This window comes from Macaca fascicularis, chromosome 15, assembly GCF_037993035.2.
Source record: "Macaca fascicularis isolate 582-1 chromosome 15, T2T-MFA8v1.1".
In the NCBI taxonomy this organism is placed as follows: domain Eukaryota; kingdom Metazoa; phylum Chordata; class Mammalia; order Primates; family Cercopithecidae; genus Macaca; species Macaca fascicularis.
Genome location: NC_088389.1, coordinates 126,299,318 through 126,323,626, shown reverse-complemented (window position 1 = coordinate 126,323,626; position 24,309 = coordinate 126,299,318). Strand labels below are relative to the sequence as shown.

Genomic DNA, 24,309 nt, shown 5'->3' with positions numbered 1-24,309 from the left:
CAGCATGCTGCGCGGTAACCCCTAACCTAAGTTTGACAGGAAGTACGGCGCCAGCTCTCGGTGTTTTTTGTTTTTGTTTTTCCCCCGAGATTTAAGGAGAAATAACATGGACGGTCCTGATAACTGGAGCCCGGGTTCTGTCAGAGCCCCAGAGGTTGTGTGTTAGACTTGAGGACATAACAGCAAATGCAGCGTGTGGTTGCAGAAAGCGAGAGCTGCGGAAGACGTTTGAAAACAATTGGAAAATTTGTATACGGACTGGAAATTAGAATTAATTGTGGCAACATTAGGATTATGTAGGTAATCTTGCTTATTCATAAAGAGATGTATATTTAAGTGTTTAGGATTGTATTATGCTTGTAAGTTTTTGATTTTTATTTTTTTTTGAGACGGAGTCTCGCTCTGTCGCCAGGCTGGAGTGCAGTGGCGCGATCTCGGCTCACTGCAACCTCCGCCTCCCGGGTTCGAGCGATTCCCCTGCCTCAGCCTCCCAAGTAGCTGGGACTACAGGCGCCGCCACCACACCCAGCTGATTTTTGTATTTTTAGTAGAGACGGGGTTTCACCATGTTAGCCAGGCTGGTCTCGAACAACAGACCTCAAGTGATCCGCCTGCCTCGGCCTCCCAAAGTGCTGGGTATACAGGCGTGACCTACCCGCCCAGCCCGTTTGTAAGTTCTTTTAAAAAAATAATTAGAATCAAGACCATCCTGGCTAACACGGTGAAACCCCGTCTCTACTAAAAACATACAAAAAACTAGATGGGCGAGGTGGCGGCGCCTGTAGTCCTGGCTGCTCGGGAGGCTGAGGCAGGAAAATGGCGTGAAAACCCGGGAGGCAGAGCTTGCAGTGAGCTGAGATCCGGCCACTACACTCCAGCCTGGGCAACAGAGTGAGACTCCGTCTCAAAAAAAAAAAAAACATTAGAAATGGCAAGTATGGCAAAATGTTAAGAACATCTACTTCTAGATTATGGACATGCTTATTGATTACTTGCTCTTTATGTGTTGGAAAATTTTGTAATATAAAGTTTATAAAGGGAAAAATTTGGACTGTCATGTTACAAGTGTGCCTTTCAGAGCTGCCACAAAAATATATAAACAGTTTGGTGAATAAAGCTGTAAAATGTAACAAATACTAGAAAATGGAATCCATTATTAACATAAAAGAATAATATTTGTGATCCTCAGAGTTTATCTCTGGGGGAAAAAAAAGAAAAAGCAAGTAAGCTGTTCAGTATTACATAATGCCTGAAGTACACACAATCCCAAATAAGAAAACCATTATCCACAAATTATGCATCTCTTAGAGATGAGTTTGCTTAAACTTTATGTAGTATGCTTCTGAAATCAGGAACAAAATTAGAAACCTCTCAGAACAGTATTTTATGACATTCTTTTTAGTAACACACATACACTCGCACAGTTGATACTAACAGGTTATTTTATATAGCAATGATAAGAATAAGTTCTGATTAGCAAGAAAAAAGATTAATGGTAACAGTAAACTAGTGCAGTATATATGAATCAAGGTATAAAACTACTGTTGACACTGAAAAACACTTTAATAGATACTGGAGGAAAAGAGTAACATTTGTTTTTAAAAATTCTAATTATCCAGGTTTTCTAAGTATATCTTTTTCTTTTTTTAATTTAATTTCATTTTTTTTTGAGACAGTCTCGCTCTGTGGCCCAGGCTGGAGTACAGTGGCGAGATCTAGGCTCACTGCAAGCTCCACCTCCCGGGTTCACGCCATTCTCCTGCCTCAGCCTCCTGAGTAGCTGGGACTACAGGCACCAGCCATCATGCCCGGCTAATTTTTTTGTATTTTTAGTATAGACGGGGTTTCACCGTGTTAACCAGGATGGTCTTGATCTGCTGACCTCGTGATCCGCCAAACTGGGAGACATCCCCCACTAGGTGCAGACCAACACCTCACACCTCACACAGCAGGGTACACCCCTGAGACGAAGCTTCCAGAGCAAGAATCAGACAGCAACACTCGCTGTTCAGCAATATTCTATCTTCTGCAGCCTTTGTGCATTGAATTATGAAATTCTTGTAGTGTGTTTGCCAGCTCTATCAAGTCAGTTATGTTCTTTTCTATAATGGCCATTTTGCCTGTCAACTCCTGCACTGTTGTATGGTGAATCTTAGCTTCGGCTTCCTGAGATGGAGTTTCATCGTTCTCCTGAATGATCTTCATTCCTATCCATATTCCAAATTCTATTTCTGTCATTTCAGTCATTTAAGCCTGGTTAAAAACCATGATCAAGAACTAATGCAGTCATTAGGAGGAAAGAAGATACTCTCTGGCTTTTTGAGTTGTCAGAGTTCTTGCACTAGTTCCTTCTCATCTTCGTGGGCTGATGTTCTTTCAGTCTTCTAAGTTGTTGTCTTTTAGATTTTTTTCTTTTTTATATTATACTTTAAGTTCTAGGGTACATGTGCACAATGTGCAGGTTTGTTACATATGTATACATGCGCCATGTTGGTTTGCTGTACCCATTAATTCGTTATTTACATTAGGTATTTATCTTAATACTATCCCTCCCCCAGCCCCCTACCCCACCACAGGCCCCAGTGTGTGATGTTCCCCACCCTGTGTCCAAGTGTTCTCATTGTTCAATTCCCACCTATGAGTGAGAACATGCCTATTTGATGACCTTAGGGGTTTGATTTTGGCATAAGGTGGGTTAAGTTGACTGGCTTTGTTACTGGAAAATTTTAGGGGACAAGACTCACCTCAGGACTCCTGGACTGCATGCTCTAACTCTGGGGGACTTATATCAGGCCCTAGCTTTGTTCTGTGGCTCCTTGACATTTGGAACCTGCTGCGCTGGAGGGGCTGAGGTACTCCCAGACCACAGGTCACAATACTGTGATGGGAGGTCCCAGCCAAAGCACTTCGTAGGGTGGTGGCAGCAGGATCCATCCTCATTTGCATGTGCTAGCAGCAGTGGCAGTGACAGCACAGTGTGGTCCATGCTCATCAGCTGCAGCATGGTGCCAGCGGGTGCCAGTTTGCGAGCGTCTCTGTGGACATTCACAGAAGTGGTCATGGTAGTATGGTGTGGGGGTAGGGTGGAGGCCCCTGCCAGCAATTGTGTGCACATTCATGCCAGTTGTGGTGTTAGCACAGGGGTGGGATGCTGATGAGCACAGGACTGTGTACGCCCTCTGTGTATATTCATGCTGGTGGTGATGGCCACTCAAGGTGGGTGTATTAGTCTGTTCTCATGCTGCTATAAAGAACTGCCTGAATATTGGGTAATTATTAAAGGAAAGAGGTTTTTTTTGTTGTTGTTGTTTTTTTTTTTTGAGACGGAGTCTCGCTCTGTCACCCAGGCTGGAGTGCAGTGGCCGGATCTCGGCTCACTACAAGCTCCGCCTCCCGGGTTTACGCCATTCTCCTGCCTCAGCCTCCCGAGTAGCTGGGAATACAGGCGCCCGCCACCTCGCCCGGCTAGTTTTTTTGTATTTTTTAGTAGAGACGGGGTTTCACCGTGTTAGCCAGGATGGTCTCGATCTCCTGACCTCGTGATCCGCCCGTCTCGGCCTCCCAAAGTGCTGGGATTACAGGCTTGAGCCACTGCGCCCGGCCGGAAAGAGGTTTAACTGATTCACAGTTCAGCATGGCTTGGGAGGCCTCAGGAAACTTACAGTTATGATGGAAGGGGAAGCAAACACGTTCTTCTTTACATGACAGCAGGAAGGAGAAGTGCCAAGCAAAGGGGGAAAAGCCCCTTATAAAACTATCAGATATCATGAGAACTCATTCACTATCACAGGAACAGCATGGGGATAACTGCCTCCATTATTCAGTTACCTCCAACTCGGTCCCTCCCATGACACAGAAGGAGGAGGAGCCACATACTTTTAAACAACTAGATCTTGTGTGAACTCAGAGTAAGAACTCACTTATCACCAAGGGGATGGTGCTACAGCATTCATGAGTAATGTACCCATATGATCCAATCACCTCCCCCTCCAGGCCCCACCTCCAACATGGGGAATCACGTCACAACATGAGATTTATTTTATTTTTTTCTTGCTTATTATTCTTTTTACAACATGAGATTTAGAGGAGACAGACATCTTGAGCATATCACAAGGTATGCCAATAACATCATCAGCAGAAATTTTGGAGGCCAGAAGGCAGTGAGTTGGTATGTTCAAAATGCTGAAGAAAAAAAAAAAAAACTCAACCAAGAATCCTATATCTGGATGGAGATATGACAGAAAGATGAATGACTGGATGTTCCTGGTGCTTTTCCCGAAGAGGGAGCTGCAGCTGCACCCTTTCTCCATGGCCTGAGCTGTTATGGTGCCATGGCATCTTAGAACTGGAGCCACTGCTGCTCTGTGCTCTACTTCAGGGACCTTAGAAGACATTGTGCCCTTCATTCCCGGGGCTTGCTGCCACTGCACCCCATACCCCCAGAGCCTGGGTTGCACAGTGATGCACCATTTTTAAGCTGAGTTGCTGCTGTACCCCACTCCCTGGGGCCAGACTACTACAGAGCTGCTCCGTCCTCCTGGGTCCCAGTTGCTGCTGTGTCTGGCCTTTCTGGGCATGAGTGGAGTCAATGCCTTGCTGGGAATCAGAACTGTGGCTAAGTGATGCAGCTCCACTTCCTGGGGCTGAGCTGACACAGTGCCCCACCTCTTTGGAAACTGTAGCTGTGGCTATGCTGTGCAGCCCCACCTCCTGAGGCTGAAGTGTCATGGTACCCCGTGACTACCCAGAAACCAGAACCTCAGATGAGCTGTGCAGCCCCTGCTCCCCAGGAACCAAAACTGCAGTTGTGTTTTGTGATGGCTCCCTAGGAACTAGAATCGCTTCTTGCAATCTAAGCTGCTGAGGTGCTCCACATGGGGAATGGAGTCATCTTTGTGGCACCTGCCTCTTGGGGCATGAACTATAGCTGTGCCCTGCCACTCCTGGGTACTTGCCGCCACTGTAGCCTGTCTACCAGAGCCTGGGCTACTATGATGTTCCACCATCCCAAGATTTGGAGTCACCATTGTGTGGTGTCCTGTTCCCTGGGGCCTGACTTGCTGCTGCACTCTGATGCTCCTATGACCTAAATTGATTTTCTGCCCCACACTCTGGGGCCTGAGCCTCTAAAGCACCTGTTCATTCCCTGAGCCATGTCATTACTGCACTCTGCCACCCAAAGTCAAAGTCAGAGCTCATAAACAATTAGAAAACAAAATACAAAATGGCAGCAGTGTATCTTCACCTGTCCATAATAACCTTGAATGTAAATGGACTAAATTCACCAGTCGAAGGACATAAAGTAGCTGAATGGATAATGAAATGAGATCAAACTATATGCTGCCTGTAAGAAGCTCACTTTAGCTTTAAGGACTATTGTGTGTGTGTGTTTCTTCTTTCTAATTTGCTCTTGAGGTCTCTCTCAAGAGAGTTTATAGAGACTTTAGCTCTTTTATGATGGGACTTCAAAGGATTTGGTGATGGATGTTTACATTGTACTTTTCTTAGGATACTTCTTTACTCTGGCAGACAGTCTAATGCCTAAGTGTTTGACCTGTGGTCAGGTGTCCCTCTCACAGGAAACTTGTTTATACTGGCAAATGCTCTTGTTTATACTGGCAAATGCTCTTGTGCTCAGCTTATTCCTGCCAAGACAGCCACTCTCTAGGAGAGCCCTGACCAGGAAAGAATTTATTTTACTGTGTGTTGGTTAGGTGAGACACAGAGGAGGCAACTCAACAAAACACAGGAAGTAACAGAAGTAGTTTATTACTTCCTGACCCCAGAGAGAAGAGGGAAGCATGCCTCATAGGACCAATGCGAACTGGGGAGCCATCTGGGACATGCATATACAACCAGTAGGTGGGGAGCAAAAGAGAGACATATGGACCTGTGGTTTGAGTCATTTATTGGGGCCCAGGGTGTTACCCAAGAAGTTTTCTCACAGAGACTTCTAACTGGAAGTATAGAGCAATCAGGCATGAGTTCCATGGAGGAAAGTTATGACTTAGAGGTGGTCACTGCATATCTGTATGATCCATGTGGGGTGTAGGGGTCAGTGGTACAAAGCAAGAACATTGTATCTACTGTCCCGTAGGGAGGTGGTCACCAGGAGGTGGTTGTATAAGGAAGATACCTGTATCAACCATGATGAGGAACAATAAAGAGGTAGAGAACTAGAAATTGTTGCAGGGGTGACTGATGCCTGCTTCTAGTATGAGGAAGTCCAACCTAGATTTAGAATAAATGCCAAAGAAACATAAAATTATAAGAATTCACTAGAAAGACATACATAGGCTGAAAATGAAGGGATGGAAAAAGATATTCCATACAAATAACAACCAAAAAAGAGCAAGAGTTGCTATACTAACATCAGACAAAATAGACTTCAAGTCAAAAACTGTCACAAGAGACAAAGAAGTTCATAACATAATGATAAAGGCATCAAGAGGACATAACAATTGTAAATATATATGTACCTAACATTGGAACACCAAAATATGTAAATCAAATATTAATGGACATAAATAGAGAAATAGACAACAATATAATGATAGTAGGGACTTGAATACCCTACTTTCAAAACTGGAGAGATCAACCAGACAGATGATTAACAAGGTAATATTGAACCTGAACTACACATTAGACCAAACAGACTGAATGGACATACACAGAACATTCCATCCAACAGTAGCAGAACACACACTCAAATGAACTAAAACATTCTCCACGATAGATCATATGTTAGGACACAAAACATGTCTCAAAAAATTTAATAAGACTGAAATTATATCAAGTATCATTTGTAACCACCATGGTATGAAACTAGAAATAACAGGAAGAAAACTGGAAAATTAATAAATATGTGGAAATTAAACAACACACTCTCAAAAATCAATGGGTCAAAGAAAAAATCAAAAGAGAAGTTAAATATATCTTCAGACAAACAGAAATGGAAATACAACATGTTAAAACTTACAGGATACCACAAAAGCAGTTCTAAGCAGGAAGTTTATAGCCATAAATGGCTACATTTAAAAAGAAAGATGGAGATAGCCTAACATTACACCTTGAGGAGCTAGAATAAGAATACTAAAACCAAAGTTAGCAGAAGGAAATAAATAATAAAGACCAGAGCAGAAATAAATCAAATAGGAAACAGAGAAAGTATAGAAAAAAAAAACCTAATAGCTGGTTTCTCTAAAAAATAAAACCAATAAATTCAAAGCATAAGAAAAAAAAGACTCAAATAAAATGAAAATATTACAATGAATGCCTCAGAAATAAAAAGGATCACAGGGTATTATTATGAGCAATTACATGCCACCAAACTGGATAAACAAGGGAAAATGGATTAATCCTAAAAAATTACAGCCTACCAATATTGAATCAGAAAGAAATGAAAACCCTGAACAGACTGATAACAAATACAGAGACTGAAGGAGACATTAAAACCTCCTGACAAAGAAAAGCCCAGGACCAGATGCCATTGTGGCTGAATTCTACCAAACATTCAAAGAAGAATTAATACCAATCCTTTTTAAACTCTTCCAAAAATATAACTAGAAGCAATACTACAAAAGACATGTTTATGGTGCCAGAATTACCTTGATAATGAAACCAAAGACAGTGCAAGAAAACTATAGGCCTGTATCTCTGATGAGCATAGATGCAAAAATTCTCAATAAAATACTCACACACTGAATTCAATAATAGATCAAAATGATTATACAGCATGACCAAGTGGGATTTATCTGTGGCATGCAAGGCTGATTGAAGACATGCAAATCAATCGATGTGATACATCACATTAAAACAATAAAAAATAAAAACCACTTGATCTCGATTGATGCAGAAAAAGCATGTGACAAAATTCAATATAATTTCTTGATTATAAGCTCTCAACAACATAAGTATAAAGGGAAATTTCCTCAATATGGTAAGGGAAATTTAGGAAAAGCCCATAGCCAACATCATAATCTTTGGGGGAAAACAGATAGCTTTCCTCTAAGATTTAAGAAAGATTTCCTCTAAGATGAGGCAAAGATGCCCACTCTCAACACTTGTATTCAAGTAGTACTAGAAGTAACAGCAAGAGCAACCAGGCAAGAAAAATAAATAAAACGCATATAAGTCAGAAAGGCAGAAGTAAAATTATTTCTATTTGCAGTTAACATGATCCTATATGAAGAAAACTCCAAAGATTCCACCAGAAAACTGTTAGAATAAACAAATTCAGTAAAGTTGCAGAATATAAAATCAACATACAAAAATGGGTTGCATTTTTGTATACCACTAATGACCTTATCCAAAAAATATTTGAGAACACACAATCACATAAAAAAGAAAAAAAAAATACTTAGGAATAAATTTAACCAAAAAGCGAAAGATTTGTACACTGAAAACTATAAAACATTAATAAAAGAAATTGAACACCCAAATAAATGGAAAGATGTATTATGTTCCTGGTACACATACATACAATAGAATGTTATTCAGGCTTAAAAAGGATCTTGTCATTAGCCATACATGAATAAACCTGGAAGACATTATGCTAAGTGAAATAAGCCACACACAGAAAGAAAAATACAGCATGATCTCGCTTATATGTGGAATTAAAAAAAAAAAACAAAAACCAACAACAACAAAAAAAACAATTGAATACATAGAGTCAGAGAATAAAATGGTGGTTACCAGGTGGTTTTGAGGGGTGAGGAGCAAATAAGAGGAGGTAAGTCAAAGGGTACCAAGTTGGAGCAATTAATACTGTTAAAGTGTCCATACTACTCAAAGCAATATACAGTTTTGACATAATCCTTACCAAAATTCCAATGTAATTTTTCAGAGACATAGTAAAAACTATTCTAAAATTCATTTGGAACCACAAAAGACGCCCACAGCAATTGAGAAGAAAAACAGATCCTTGTACCAGATCTTAGTGGAAAAGATTTTAGGTTTTTCCCATGGATTATTATGTTAGCTCTGGGTTTTTCATGAATGGCCTTCATTATGTTGAGCAACTTTTCTTCTATACCTAAACTGTTGAGAGTTTTTACTAAGAAAGTAAGTTGGACTCTGTCAGATACATTTTCTGTATCAATGGAGATGACTATGTGGTTTTTATCTTTCATTCTGTTATTGTGATGTATCACATTGATTGATTTACATACGTTGAACATGATTGCAAGCTAGAAAGACCCTGAATAGTCAAAAATATTCTGGCAAAGAAAGAAAAAGTTGGAGGCATCATACTTCCTGATTTCAAATTCTGTACAAAAGTATTGCAATCAAAACCACATGAAAACAGAAACATTGACCAATGGAACAAAATACAGAGCCCAGAAAGAAATCCAAATATATGTGGTCAACTAATTTTCAACAGAGTCCCCAAGAAATGAACAATGGGGAAAGGATAGTCTCCTTAATAAATGGTAACAGGAAACCTGGATATCCACATGCAAAAGAATTAAATCAAACCCTTATCATATACCATACACAAACTCAACGCAAAATGGATAAAAGACCTAAATGGGATACCTGAAACCATAAAAGTCCCAGAAGAAAACAATGGGGGAAAGATTCTTGATAATGGCCTTGGAAATTTTTCTTTGGACATCACACCAAAAGCTCAGTCTATAAAAGCAAAAATAAGCTCAAGCTTCTGCATAGCCAAAACAAACAAACAAAAACAGAAAACAAAAAACAAAAAACAAAAAAACTCCAGCAAAATAAAAAGGTAACCTACCGACTTAAAAAAAAAATATTGCAAACCATACATTTGATAAGGGGTTAGTATTCAAAATATATAAAGAACTTGCAAACTCAAAATGAAAAGATAAAGAACCCAATTAAAAACGGGGCAAAGGACCTGAATAGACATTTCTCCAAAGACATACAAATGGCTAACAAGGATACAAAAATGTGCTCCACATCTGTAATCATCAGGGAAATGCAAATCAAAACCCCAATAAGATATCACCTCACACCTCTTAGAATGGGTAAAATAAAAAAAGACAAGAGATAGCTAGTGTTCGTGAGGGTATAGAAAAAAGGGAACTTTTGTGTACTGTTAGTGGGAATGAAAACTAGGATAGCCATTACAGAAAACAGTATGGAAGTTTCATTAAAAATTAAAAATAGAATTACCATTTGACCCAGAAATCCCTCTGCTTGGTATATACCTGCAAGAACACTAAATCAGCACTTCATAGAGATATCTGCACACCAATGCTCAATGCAGCATTATTCACAATAGCCACAATATAAACAATCCAAATGTCAATGGGTAAATGGATAAACTACGGGATGTGTATACACATACATACAATGGAATATTAGCCTTAAAAATGATGCTGTCAATTGCCATACATGAACGAACCTGGAGAACATTATGCTAAGTGATATCAGCCACATACAGAAAGAAAAATACAGCATGATCTCACTTACTTATATGTAGAATGTAAAAAGAAAAGTTGAATAGAGACAGAGAATAAAATGGTGGTTACCAGGGGGTTAATAGGAGTGAGGAGCAAATGAGAGGAGGTGAGTCAAAGGATATCAAGTTTGCAGATATGTAGAATAAGTCTAGACATTTAATATACAGCATGAGGAATACAGTCAATAATATGTATTTGGAATTTTTGCTAACAGAGTATATTTTAGGTGCTATTCTCACAAAAAGAGAGTATGTAAGATGATGGGTCTTTTAATTTGCTTGACTGTAGTACACATTTCACTGTATATAAAAAAGCTAGAAGCATTTATTACAAATAGGCCTCCCTGCAAGAAATGCTAAAAGGAGTCTTTCAGGCTTAAATGAAACATAGTTAACTCAAAGCCATATGAAGAAATAAAGATCTCTGAAAAAGGGAAATATACAGACAATCATAAAAGTGTTACTATAACTTTGGTTTGTAACTTTTTGTTTTCTACATGACTTTTATGAGACTAATGTTAAAAAAAATTACTAGTGGCCGGGCGCGGTGGCTCACGCCTGTAATCCCAGCACTTTGGGAGGCCGAGGCGGGCGGATCACAAGGTCAGGAGATCGAGACCACGGTGAAACCCCGTCTCTACTAAAAATACAAAAAATTAGCCGGGCGCGGTTGTGGGCGCCTGTAGTCCCAGCTACTCGGGAGGCTGAGGCAGGAGAATGGCGTGAACCCGGGAGGCGGAGCTTGCAGTGAGCCGAGATCGCGCCACTGCACTCCAGCCTGGGCTGGGCGACAGAGCGAGACTCCGTCTCAAAAAAAAAAAAAAAAAAAAAAAAAAAAAATTACTAGTGTTTTTAGATACAAAATGCATAAATATGTAATTTTGTGATATCAACTATTGAAAAGTCGTGGAAATAAAGCTTTATAGGAGAAGGTTTTTTGTATGTTGTTAAGCTGTTTTGTATGTATGTTAATTTATAACATTCTATAAATTAGACTGTTATAAGTTTAGGAAGGTAATTGTAATGCCCATGGTAACCAGAAAGTAGGTAGAGAATGTCCACAAAGGGAATGAGAAGGGAATTTAAATGTCTCACTACAAAAAAATTAACCCAAAAGATGACTAATGCAGAAAATGAGGAACAAAAAGCTCTAAGGTATATAGAGAACAAATACCAAAATAATAGAAGTTTCTCTTTATTAGTAATTACTTTATTATTTATTATTATTATTTTTGAGATAAAGTCTCACTCTGTCGCTCAGGCTGGAATGCAATGGTGCAATCTCAGCTTATCGCAACCTCTGCCTCCTGGGTTCAAGCAATTCTCCTGCCTCAGCCTGAGTAGCTGGGATTATAGGTGCCCACCACCATGCCTGCCTAATTTTTGTACTTTGAGTAGAGATGGGGTTTCACCATGTTGGCCAGACTAGTCTCGAACTCCTGACCTCAAGTCCCTGCCTTGGCCCCCCAAAGTGTTAGGATTACAGGTGTGAGCCACTGCGCCCGCCTATTTGTAGCTACTTTAAATATAAATGTATCAAACCCTCCAATCAAGAGACTCACAGAATGGATTAAACAAGATCCAACTCTATGTTGCCTATGAGAAACTCACATTAGCTCCAAAGTCACAAACTGGTTAAAAGTGAGAGGATAGAAAAAGATATTTTATGCAAGTGGCAACTGAAAGATAGCAAGTAATATTATCACACAAAATAAAGTTTAAATCAGACATCTACATGAGACAAAGGAGATTATATATTAAAAAGATTCAATAGAACAAGATGATATAAAAATTATAAACATTTATATACCTAATAACAAACCATCCAAATATATAAAGCAAAAATGGACAGAATTGAAGGGAGAAATACAGTTGTATAATAATAGTTGGAGACTTTAGTACCTTACTGTGAGTAATGAATAATACAACCAGACAGAAGATAAATAAAGGAGGACCTGAACATCATGATAAGCCATTAGAGCTGGCATATACAGAACACTATCCAACCATAACAGAATACATATTAATCTCAAGTGCACATGGGATATTCTCCCAGATGGACTATGTGTTAGTACCCAAATTAAGCCTCAATTAATTGAAAAAATATATATATCATACAAAACCTCTTCTAATACAAGTTAGAAGTGAGTAACAGAAGAAAAGTGGGAATATTCACAAATTTGTGGAAATTAAAACAGCATGTCCTTAAGCAAGAAACAGGTCAAAGATGTAATTACAAGGGAAAATAGAAAATACTTAGGAGACAAATAGGCTGGGTGTGGTAGCTCATGCCTGTAATCCCAGTATGTTGGGAGGCTGAGGCAGGAGGATTGCTTGAGTACAGGAGTTCAATACCAGCCTGGGAAACAGAGAGAGTCCCACTCTCTACAAAAAATACAAAAATGAGCCAGGCACCGTGGCACACATCTGTGGTTCCAGCTGCTTGTGAGGCTGAGGTGGGAGGATCACTTGAGCCTAAGAGGTCAAGGCTGCAATAAGCTGTGATTGTACCACTGCACTCCAGCCTGGGTGACAAGAGACGAGACCCTGTCTCAAACAAACAAAAAAACAAATGAAGATGAAAAAAATTATAAACACTCATGGGATGCAGAAAAAGTAGTAAGGGGGAAATTTCCAGCTAAATAATACAAAAAGATTGGAAAAACATGCCGAAGAGTCTGGCTAAGCTGGACTTAATTTAAAAACTTGTATTCATTTCTTTCAAGAAAAAAAATAGAGTAATATAAAAAAAATTACTAGTGTGTTCACTGGAAATGTCATTTGCTGACTCCTTTGTTTAACCAACCTCTATGGACTAGGTGTGACATGCCTGAGCTTAATGCAGGGTACAATTGGATGTGGTCCAGAGCTAACGTCATACTTCGTGTCTGCAGCTGCAGTCACTTTGTACTCTCTTTGAGGCACTGAGGCCACTTTTGCTCTTGGAGACAACACAGAAGGGAAGGCAAGTGCTGAGAAGCACTATTTAGCAACTTCAGTGGTGTAACAAGCCCACCTGCAGAAGCACCTGCCATGATCTCAGGCCACTGCAAGTCCCTGACTACCACAACCACCTGCAAGATGGAGCCCCCTGAGGGGTCACCTAGATGCCACATCCTTCCCTGTCCTGGACTGTCTCCAAGAAATCAGGTGGTACCAGAAATCCCAGGAGCCTCAAGAGCCCTTTCCAGATATGGGTTCAGGAAGTTGCTCAAACACTGTAATCTGATCCACTTCTTTAGATCCTGGCTATTGAGGCTTTGCTGGCTGCCTGGTTGGTTGGTTTGAAGACATCAATCTTTATGCTCTCCGTGCCAAGCAGTTACCATCTTGCCCAGGACCCGTGGCTGACATGGTGCTTCTGGAAGACAAGCACTTGGCCTGCAGTCCCAGCATCACACATTATTCATCCTCTTATGGTGATGAGAACACTCAATTTTGCTTTTTCCAAGGATGTTACCAAAGCATATGATGCAAATGGACAAATAAGAGGCTGAGTCCCCCACTCTGCATTAAAAAGATGTATATATAAAGTATTAGTGAGGGAAAAAGGTTTGACAGTTTAAACTGTTGGCAACTTAATGGTTTCTGTTGCATACTTATATATAAACCTCAATATTTGTTTTCCTATACATTGTGACTATTGTCTGTCTTGTCCAGTTCCAGTAATTTTGATATAAAAAGAAATTATACTACCAAATGAAATATTGCCTATGTCTCATCACTCTGCTCAACTTCACCTCACCTCACCAGTACTGTCATATCCATATTACTGATAAAAATGTTCCCCTTAGGAATATGAAATGGCCTCTATGAATTGCGTTCAGTCTCCTCTCAGAATCCTTGTTAAAATTCTACACTAACCCAGAAGATGAGTTCTCAAGACCTGGCCCAAGTCATGCCCCCATGAACTCTACACACTGGCAGGGTTCCCTTTACTACTTGAAATAATGGTGGTGATTTTTTCAGGCCCTAACGTGTGAAGAATGCTGTTTTAGTCCATTTTGTGTTGTTTTAACAGAACACCAGAAACTGGGTAGCTTATAAAGAATAAAAGCTTATTAACACACACACACACACACACACACACACACACACACACACACACACGCACTTTTAGAGGCTGGAACATCCAAGATCAAGGGGCCACATGTGGTGAGAGACTTCTTGCTACATCATAACATGGCAGAAGGCATCACATGTGAGACAGTGCCCATGAGAGAGCCTGAGAGGCCTGAACTGCTTTTATAACAAAGTCACTGTCTTGATAATGAACCCACTCATGTGATAGAGAAATTAATCCATTCATGATGGCAGAGCACTCATGACCTAATCCTCCCTTAAAGGTTCCACATCTGAACACTGTTGCATTAGGAATTAAGTTTCCAACACATGAACTTTGGGGGGACACATTCAAACCACAGCTGATGAGGGCCAACTCAATTGCCAGTCTCTGAATCCTCTTTTATTTTAGAAGTTGCTGTGATGTGATTCTACTGCCTATATAACTCAGAAAGCAGTTCCTGTGTAAAACGCATCATGGGACACAACTGAAATCACCTCCAGTGTAGCAGGGAAACAGAACTCAGGGCAAGGGTGACCATTATATGCTGAAAAAAGCGAACGGGTGGGTGTGTGCTATCCTTCAATATCTGAAATGCTTTTTCTCTAGAGTATTTATACATCTGGTGTGTAACTTCTATCCTGGAGTGTAACAAAAAATACCCAAGGTTGACAGTACTCCAGCTTAGTTCTGGATTCTTAAAACTTCCAGGAGAGGAAGGCTGGGGGTGCATGAAGTCATGCAGTAGCTTTTTGTGGAAAAGCAATTTATTGGGAACTCAACACTTACAAACTGGGTTAAGTCATGTCAGCCAGTCGACAGGAGAATAAAAGACTCAGCTTTAAAAATTTTTGGAAACGGTCTCATCAGAGAGTTAAAGAAAAATTGATGCTACTATACTATGAGGAACTCACACACCTCCATCACATGATGGCTGTATCTCCTTTAGGCCTAATGTATCTTTTTATGAGTTACAATCTTTTTTTGAGGCTCTTGTAAGGAACACAGGCCTTTATTTTGATTTTTAATACTGGTAAAATACATAATGGTGATAATTATTACCTATTGCTCACTTACTCTGTGCCACGTATTAAGGAACGGACACAGATTAACTCAGAAAATTCTTTCAGAAAGGATTGTAGGTAATCACCATCATTATGGTGATGAGGAGACTGAGACATATTAAAGGAGAACTGACTTTCCAAGGTCACAGCCATATGGGAAGAAAGGGAATGAATGCTCTAGTGACGTCAATAAGCCATTTAGTAAATTGAGAATCTGCTGGGTCTCATAACGTACAGGGGACCCTAAACTCACTTTTATTATTTTAAAAGTTAACTGTATAGAGGTATACTTTATGCAAAGTAGACAAATTTTTAGTATATTTTGATGGGTTCTAAAAACTTGTACAGTTCTGTAAAGATCACCACCATTTATATATGGAACATTCCATCATAATAAAAAAATTCCCTTATTCCTCTAACCAGTGGATCCTCACACACCACTGCCCCCAGCCTTATGCAATGAATGGTCTACTTTTCTTTCTATCCCTCTAGACTAGATGTCTTTCCTAGAATTTTATATAAATAGGATAAAATACAGCTCTACCCTCTTGTGCCTGGCTTCTTTTGCTCAGCACAATCTTAAGATTTATCAGTGTTGCTGCATGCACTAGCGGTTCCTTCCTTGTGCAGCTGTATTCCATTATATGGTAATAGTACTGTTTATATATTTTTCTGTTAATAAATCCAATTATTTACAATTTGGGGTTACTATGAGTAAAGATTCTATGAACATTTGCATGTAATTCTTTTTTTTTATTATTATACTTTAAGTTCTAGGGTAAATGTGTACAATGTGCTGGTTACATATGTATACATGTGCCATGTTGGTGTGCTGCACCCATTAACTCGTCATTTACATTAGGTATATCTCCTAATGCTATCCCTCCCCACTCCCCACAATAGGCCCCAGTGTGTGATGTTCCCCTTCCTGTGTCCAAGTGATCTCACTGTTCAATTCCCACCTATGAGTGAGAACATGCAGTATTTGGTTTTCTGTTCTTGCGATGGTTTGCTGAGAATGATGGTTTCCAGCTGCATCCATGTCCCTACAAAGGACATGAACTCATCCTTTTTTATGGCTGCATAGTATTCCACGGTGTATATGTGCCACATTTTCTTTATCCAGTCTGTCACTGATGGATGTTTGGGTTGATTCCAAGTCTTTGCTATTGTGAATAGTGCCACAATAAACATATGTGTGCATGTGTCTTTATAGCAGCATGACTTTGGGTATATCCCCAGTAATGGGATGGCTGGCTCAAATGGTATTTCTAGTTCTAGCTCCTTGAGGAATCGCCACACTGTTTTCCACAATGGTTGAACTAGTTAACAGTCCCACCAACAGTGTAGAACTGTTCCTATTTCTCCACATCCTCTCCAGCACCTGTTGTTTCCTGATTTTTTAATGATTGCCATTCTAACTGGTGTGAGATGGTATCTCATTGTGGTTTTGATTTGCATTTCTCTGATGGCGAGTGATGATGAGCATTTTTTCATGTGTCTGTTGGCTGTATGAATGTCTTCTTTTGAGAAGTGTCTGTTCATATCCTTTGCCCATTTTTCGATGGGGTTGTTTCTTTCTTGTAAATTTGATTGAGTTCTTTATAGGTTCTGGATATTAGCCCTTTGTCAGATGAGATTGCAAAAATTTTCTCCCATTCTGTAGGTTGCCTGTTCACGCTGATGGCAGTTTCTTTTGCTGTGCAGAAGCTCTTTAGTTTAATTAGATCCCATTTGTCAATTTTGGCTTTTGTTGCCGTTGCTTTTGGTGTTTTAGACATGAAGTCCTTGCCCATGCCTATGTCTTGAATGGTATTACCTAGGTTTTCTTCTAGGGTTTTTATGGTTTTAAGTCTAACATTTAAGTCTCTAATTCATCTTGAATTAATTTTCGTATAAGGAGTAAGGAAAGGATCCAGTTTCAGCTTTCTACTTATGGCTAGCCAATTATCCCAGCACCATTTATTAAATAGGGAATCCTTTCCCCATTTCTTGTTTTTGTCAGGTTTGTCAAAGATCAGATGGCTGTAGATATGTGGTATTATTTCTGAGGGCTCTGTTCTGTTCCATTGGTCTATATCTCTGTTTTGGTACCAGTACCATGCTCTTTTGGTTACTGTAGCCTTGTAGTATACTTTGAAGTCAGGTAGCATGATGCCTCCAGCTTTGTTCTTTTGCCTTAGGATTGTCTTGGCAATGCGGGGTCTTTTTTGGTTCCATATGAACTTTAAAGCAGTTTTTTCCAATTCTGTGAAGAAAGTCATTGGTAGCTTAATGGGGATGGCATTGAATCTATAAATTACCTTGGGCAGTATGGCCATTTTCACAATATTGATTCTTCCTATCCATGAGCATGGAATGTTCTTCCATTTGTTTGTGTCCTCTTTTATTTCACTGAGCAGTGGTTTGTAGTTCTCCTTGAAGAGGTTCTTTACATCCCTTGTAAGTTGGATTCCTAGGTATTTTATTCTCTTTGAAGCTATTGTGAATGGGAGTTCATTCATGATTTGGCTCTCTTTTTGTCTGTTACTAGTGTGTAAGAATGCTTTTGATTTTTGCACATTGATTTTGTATCCTGAGACTCTGCTGAAGTTGTTTATCAGCTTAAGGAGATTTTGGGCTGAGACAATGGGGTTTTCTAAATATACAATCATGTCATCTGCAAACAGGGACAATTTGACTTCCTCTTTTCCTAACTGAATACCCTTGATTTCTCTCTCTTGCCCGATTGCCCTAGCCAGAACTTCCAACACTATGTTGAATAGGAGTGGTGAGAGAGGGCGTCCCTGTCTTGTGCCAGTTTTCAAAGGGAATGCTTCCAGTTTTTGCCCATTCAATATGATATTGGCTGTGGGTTTGTCATAAGTAGCTCTTATTATTTTGACATACATTCCATCAATACTGAATTTATTGAGAGTTTTAGCATGAAGGGCTGCTGAATTTTGTCAAAGGCCTTTTCTGCATCTATTGAGATAATCATGTGGTTTTTGTCTTTGTTCTGTTTATATGCTGGATTACATTTATTGATTTGCATATGTTGAACCAGCCTTGAATCCCAGGGATGAAGCCCACTTGATCATGGTGGATAAGCTTTTTGATGTGCTGCTGGATTCGGTTTGCCAGTATTTTATTGAGGATTTTTGCATTGATGCTCATCAGGGATATTGGTCTAAAATTCTCTTTTTTTGTTGTATCTCTGTCAGGCTTTGGTATCAGGATGATGTTGGCCTCGTAAAATGAGTTAGGGAGGATACCCTCTTTTTCTATTGATTGCAATAATTTCAGAAGGAATGGTACCAGCTCCTCCTTGTACCTCTGGTAGAATTCAGCTGTGAATCTGTCTGGTCCTGGACTTTTTTTGGTTGGTAGGCTATTAATTATTGCCTCAATTTCAGAGCCTGCTATTGGTCTATTCAGGGATTCAACTTCTTCCTGGTTTAGTCTTGGGAGAGTGTAAGTGTCCAGGAAATTATCAATTTCTTCTAGGTTTTCTAGTTCATTTGTGTAGAGGTGTTTATAGTATTCTCTGATGGTAGTTTGTATTTCTGTGGGGTCGATGGTGATATCCCCTTTATCATTTTGTATTGTGTCTATTTGATTCTTCTCTCTTTTCTTCTTTATTAGTCTTGCTAGCAGTCTATCAATTTTGTTGATCTTTTCAAAAAACCAGCTCCTGGATTCATTGATTTTTTGGAGGGCTTTTTGTGTCTCTATCTCCTTCAGTTCTGCTCTGATCTTAAGTTATTTTTTGCCTTCTGCTAGCTTTTGAATGTGTTTGCTCTTGCTTCTCTAGTTCTTTTAATTTTGATGCTAAAATTGATGCTAGATCAATTTTAGATCTTTCCTGCTTTCTCTTGTGGGAATTTAGTGCTATAAATTTCCCTCCACACACTGCTTTAAATGTGTCCCAGACAGTCTGGTATGTTGTATCTTTGTTCTCATTGGTTTCAAAGAACATCTTTATTTCTGCCTTCATTTCGTTATGTACCCAGTAGTCATTCAGGAGCAGGTTGCTCAGTTTCCAAGTAGTTGAGTGGTTTTGATTGAGTTTCTTAGTTCTGAGTTCTAGTTTGATTGCACTGTGGTCTGAGAAACAGTTTGTTATAATTTCTGTTCTTTTACATTTGCTGAGGAGTGCTTTACTTCCAAGTATGTGGTCAATTTTGGAATAAATGCAATGTGGTGCTGAGAAGAATGTATATTCTATTGATTTGGGGTGGAGAGTTCTGTAGATGTCTATTAGGTCTGCTTGGTGCAGAGTTGAGTTCAATTCCTGAATATCCTTGTTAATTGTCTCATTGATCTGTCTCATGTTGACAGTGGGGTGTTAAAGTCTCCCATTATTATTGTATGGGAGTCTAAGTCTCTTTGTAAGTCTCTAAGGACTTGCGTTATGAATCTGGGTGCTCCTGTATTGGGTGCATATATTTAGATAGTTAGCTCTTCCTGATGAATTGATCCCTTTACCATTATGCAATGGTCTTGTCTCTTTTGATCTTTGATGGTTTAAAGTCTGTTTTATCAGAGACTGGGATTGCAACCCCTGATTTTTTTTTTGTTTTCCATTTGCTTGGTAGATCTTCCTCCATCCCTTTATTTTGAGCCTATGTGTGTCTCTGCATGTGAGATAGGTCTCCTGAATACAGCAAACTGATGGGTCTTGACTCTTCATCCAATTTGCCAGTTTGTGTCTTTCAATTGGACCATTTAGTCCATTTACATTTAAGGTTCATATTGTTACGTGTGAACTTGATCCTGTCATTATGATATTAGCTGGTTATTTTGCTCGCTAGTTGATGCAGTTTCTTCCTAGCATTGATGGACTTTACATTTTGACATGTTTTTGCAATGGCTGGTACCTGTTGTTCCTTTCCATGTTTAGTGCTTCCTTCAGGATCTCTTGTAGGGCAGGCCTGGTGGTGACAAAATCTCTAAGCATTTGCTTGTCTGTAAAGGATTTTATTTCTCCTTCACTTATGAAACTTAGTTTGGCTGGATGTGAAATTCTGGGTTGAAAATTCTTTTCTTTAAGAATGTTGAATATTGGCCCCCACTCTCTTCTGGCTTGGAGAGTTTCCGCTGAGAGATCTGCTGTTAGTCTGATGGGCTTCCCTTTGTGGGTAACCCGACCTTTCTCTCTGGCTGCCCTTAACATTTTTTCCTTCATTTCAACTTTGGTGAATCTGACAATTATGTGTCTTGGAGTTGCTCTTCTCGAGGAGCATCTTGGCGTTCTCCATATTTCCTGAATTTGAATGTTGGCCTGCCTTACTAGGTTGGGGAAGTTCTCCTGGATGATATCCTGCAGAATGTTTTCCAACTTGGTTCCATTTTCCCTGTCACTTTCAGGCACACCAATCAGACGTAGATTTGGTCTTTTCACATAATCCCATATTTCTTGGAGGCTTTTTTCATTTCTTTATACTCTTTTTTCTCTACAATTCTCTTCTGGCTTCATTTCATTCATTTGATCTTCAATCGCTGATACTCTTTCTTCCAGTTGATCGAGTTGGTTACTGAAGCTTGTGCATTTGTCACGTAGTTCTCGTGTTACGGTTTTCACCTCTATCAGTTCTTTTAAGATCTCTGCATTGATTATTCTAGTTATCCATGCATCCATTCTTTTTTCAAGGTTTTTACTTTGCGCTGGTTACATAGTTCCTCCTTTAGCTCTGAGAAGTTTGATCACCTGAAGCTTTCTTCTCTCAATTCGTCAAAGTCTTTCTTCGTCCAGCTTTGTTCCATTGCTGGTGATGAGCTGCTTTCCTTTGGAGGGGGAGATGCGCTCTGATTTTTTGAATTTCCAGCTTTTCTGCCCTGCTTTTTCCCCATCTTTGTGGGTAACCCTTTGGTCTTTGATGATAGTGACATACTGATGGGGTTTTGGTGTGGGTGTCCTGTTTGTTAGTTTTCCTTCTAACAGTCAGGACCCTCAGCTGTAGGTCTGTTGGAGTTTGCTTGAGGTTCACTCCAGACCCTATTTGCCTGGGTATCAGCAGCAGAGGCTGCAGAAGATAGAATATTGCTGAACAGCATGTGCTGCTGTCTGATTCTTGCTCTGGAAGCTTTGTCTCAGGGGTGTACCCTGCCATGTAAGGTGTGAGGTGTGAGTCTACACCTAGTGGGGGATGTCTCCCAGTTAGGCTACTCAGGGGTCAGGGACCCACTTGAGCAGGCAGTCTGTCCATTCTCAGATCTCAACCTCTGTGCTGGGAGATCCACTGCTCTCTTCAAAGCTGTCAGACAGGGGCATTTACCTCTGCCAAGGTTTCTGTTGCTTTTTGTTTAGCTATGCCCTGTCCCCAGAGGATAAGACTACGGAGGCAGGCCGGCTTCCTTGAGCTGTGGTGGGCTCCACCCAATTCAAGCTTCCTGGTGGCTTTTTGTCACCTACTTAAGCCTCAGCGATGGCAGGTGCCCCTCCCCCAGCCTCGCTGCCGCCTTGCAGTTAGATCTCAGACTGCTGTGCTAGCAATGAGGGAGGCTCCGTGGGTGTGGGACCCTCTGGGTCAGGTGTGGGATATAATCTCCTAGTGTGCCGTTTGCTATGACCCTTGGTAAAGCGCAGTATTAGGATGGGAGTTACCTGATTTTCCAGGTGTTGTGTGTCTCAATTTCCTTTGGCTAGGAAAAGGAATTTCCTTCCCCCTTGTGCTTCCCAGGTGAGGCAATGCCTCACCCTGCTTCAGCTCTCGCTGGTTTGGCTGCACCCACAGACCAGCGCCAAGTTTCTGACACGCCCCAGTGAGATGAACCTGTACCTCAGTTGAAAATGCAGAAATCACCCGTCTTCTGTGTTACTCACGCTGGGAGCTGGAGGCAGGAGCTGTTCCTATTCGGCCATCTTGGGTGCACCCCTATGTGTTTCTCTGGGGTAAATGCCTAGAATGAAAATTGCTGGTTGTAGGTAAGGTACTGTTATCTTTATAAGGAACTACAATATGGATTTGTATTGCTATCACATGAACACACACTTTCTTGCTGACCAAAGCTTTGGACACTGTTTCTAGTATTTATTGGCCAACTATATATCTTCAGTGAAATATCTATTTTAATGTTTTCCCTTTTTTTGGTCCATTATAACTGCATTTTCTGTATTATAAACATTGTTTTTTTTTTTTTCTTTTAAGAGACAGAGTCTTGCTCGGTTACCCAGGCTGGAGTACAGTGGCATGATCACAACCCACCACAGCCTCAAACTCCTGGGCACAAGCAATCCTCCCACCTCAGCCTCCCAAGTAGTTAGGACTAGGACTACAGGCATTTGCCACTATGCTTGGTTAATTTCATTTTTTGTAGAGATAGGGTCTCATGTTGTACAGGGTGGTCTCAAACTCCTGGCTTCAAGCAATCCTCCTGCCTTGGCCTCCCAAAGTGCTGGGATTACACAGGCAAGCCACCATATCCAGTCAGTTTCTTTTGTTTTCTATCATAAATTTTGTACTTTTAGTGATTTTGTTTGGTTCTGTGATTTATTTTGAGTAAGTTTTAAATTATGGTGTAAAGATCAAGTTGCATTTACAATATATAAGTATCATTATTGATACAGTTTGCCTGTGTCTCCACCCAAAACCTCATCTTGAATTTTAATTCCCATAATCCCCACATGTTATGGGTGGGACCAGCTGGAGGTAAGTGGATCATGGGGGGCAGTTTTCCCCATGCTGTTCTTGCGATAGTGACTGACTCTCATGAGATCTACTGGTTTTATAGCATCTGGCATTTGCCCTGCTGCACTCACTATGCTGCCCTGTAAAAAAGGTGCCTGCTTCTTTGCCTTCTGCCATGATCTTATGTTTCCTGAGGCCTCCCCAGCAATGCAGAACTGTGCGTCAATTAAACCTCTTTCCTTTACAAATTACCCAGTCTTGGGGTTTTCTTCTTACTAGCGTGAGAATGGAGTAATACAATTATCTCAGCATCATTTTTGAAAACAATTATCATTTTTCCATCAAATTACCCTGAAACATTTGTCAAAAAACAACTGATGACATTCAGTTACAACTCAGAGAAACAGAGAGCAGGCAAGAGCACTGCTCTCTATCCATGAAACAAGAAAACAGTTGGGAAGGCTTTAACTTTTCTTCAATGCACCAGATGTCTGAGGCCACAGAGCAAAAAAGCTATCTGGAAAACTAGGTGGTTGTAGAGAGAAACAAAGATCCAAGCAGTTGTTAACTGAGAGAAAGAATGCCAAATGCCATAGAAAGTGACTCCAGCGGGAAAACTAGACAACATGAAGTATCAGGTAGGTAACTGTGGCAGAGAGATAAAAACTATAACAAAATTAAAATGCTAAAAATGAAAAACACAGTACCATAAATAAAGATTGCCTTCCAAGTGTCCATTATTGTACTCAACACTGCTAGGAAAGAATCAGTAATGTTGAAGATATTTGCTTGTGTATTTGTGTGTGAAAGACACACACAGAAAAGAGAGAGAGAAATTTATTGGTTGACACTGGCTTCTTTGAAAGGAGGCAGTTTAGTAACAATGGCCTTTACTAGACAGACATGTTAGAAGGCAGTAGGAGAAAGGGAATGTGGCATCAGATATTTTCCATAAAAGGTTTGTTATTAATATTCATGTGGCAAATTGTAGCTGATGTCAAAGTAGTTATAAAGCAAGGGGAACACAATTCTCTTATAGCAATGTTGAGGTCTAAGAAACATATAAAACAAATACCTGGTAAGTACCATGCACACATACATACATAAACAATCAATAACTCACAAAACACTCACATA

At 40.1% G+C, this 24,309-nt stretch overlaps 1 long non-coding RNA gene across 1 annotated transcript; it reads left to right on the top strand.

Annotated features, from left to right (window-relative positions):
• Positions 1-34: 34 nt before the first annotated feature.
• On the top strand, positions 35-14,140 carry LOC123569071 (uncharacterized). Its single transcript, XR_010581661.1, has 2 exons — positions 35-300; positions 13,357-14,140. It is a non-coding gene; the product is annotated as an uncharacterized lncRNA (long non-coding RNA).
• The last annotated feature ends 10,169 nt before the right edge of the window (positions 14,141-24,309 follow it).